Genomic DNA, 1282 nt, shown 5'->3' with positions numbered 1-1282 from the left:
TAGAATATCTCATTTATCTTTTTATAATATTGGAAAATAGTGATTACATGTGGAAATGTAAATCTTCTGAATATACTAAAGATTTTTTCTTTCTTTTTTTTTGAGCTAGGGTCTCACTCTGTCACCCAGGCTGGAGTGCAGAGGTGCGATCCCAGGCTCAAGTGATCCTCCCACTTCAGTCTCCCGAGTAGTTGGGACTATAGGTGCACGCCACTACAACCAAGTAACTTTTGTATTTCTTGTACAGAGACAGTGTTTTGCCATGTTGCCTTGAACATTTCACCATGCTGCTCTTGAACTCCTGGGCTTAAGCAATCCACCTGCCTTGGCCTTTCAAAGTGCTAGGATTATAGGCACGAGCCACCACACCCAGACAAGTTAAAGATATTAAATTAATTTCATTTGTTTCTTTGGACTTTTAAAAAAGTAGTTAACTAGAAAAATAAAAATTGGCTGGTTTGTCTGAGCCCAGAGTTCAAGACCAGCCTGGGCAACATGGTGAAACTTCCTCTCTACAAAAAAAAAAATACAAAAATTAGTTGGGCATGGTGGTGTATGCTTGTAGTCCCAGTTATTCAGGAGGCTGGGGTAGGAGGATCATCCAAGCCTGAAGAGGTTGAGGCTGCAGTGAGTCTCAAACTTCTAGGCTCAAGCAACCTTCCTGCCTCAGCCTGGGTGACACTGTGAAAGACCGTGTCAAAAAAAAAACTGGCTAGATGTGATGGCTCATACCTGTAATCTTAGTACTTTGGGAAACCGAAGCGTGAAGGTCTCTTAATCCCAAGAGTTAGCGACCAGCCTGGGCAATATAGTGAGACCTCATCTCTACAAAAAAATTTAAAAACTAGCCATATGTAGTGGCACATGCCTGTAGTCTCAGCTACTGGAAAGGCTGAAGTGGCCTTGAGCCTGGGAGGTGGAGGTCTGCAGTAAGCTGATATCATACCACTGTGCTCCAGCCTGGGTGAGAGATTGAGACTGTCTCAAAAAAACAAAAAAGGCCGGGCGCAGTGGCTCACACCTGTAATCCCAGCACTTTGGGAGGCTGAGATGGGTGGATCATGAGGTCAGAGGTTCAAGACTAGCCTGGCAAACATGAGTGAAACCCTGTCTCTACTAAAATTACAAAAATTAGCCAGGTGTGCTGGCACACACCTGTAATCCCAGGTACTCGGGAGGCTGAGGCAGAGAATTGTTTGAACCCAGGAGGTGGAGACTGCAATGAGCCAAGATTGTGCCATTGCACCCAAGCCTGGGTGACAGAGCAAGACTCCATCAAAAA

Source organism: Cebus imitator, unplaced genomic scaffold (genome assembly GCF_001604975.1).
Source record: "Cebus imitator isolate Cc_AM_T3 unplaced genomic scaffold, Cebus_imitator-1.0 Scaffold15, whole genome shotgun sequence".
Lineage (NCBI taxonomy): Eukaryota > Metazoa > Chordata > Mammalia > Primates > Cebidae > Cebus > Cebus imitator.
The sequence above is the reverse complement of the archived record's forward strand: the minus strand, read 5'-3'. Positions refer to the sequence as shown.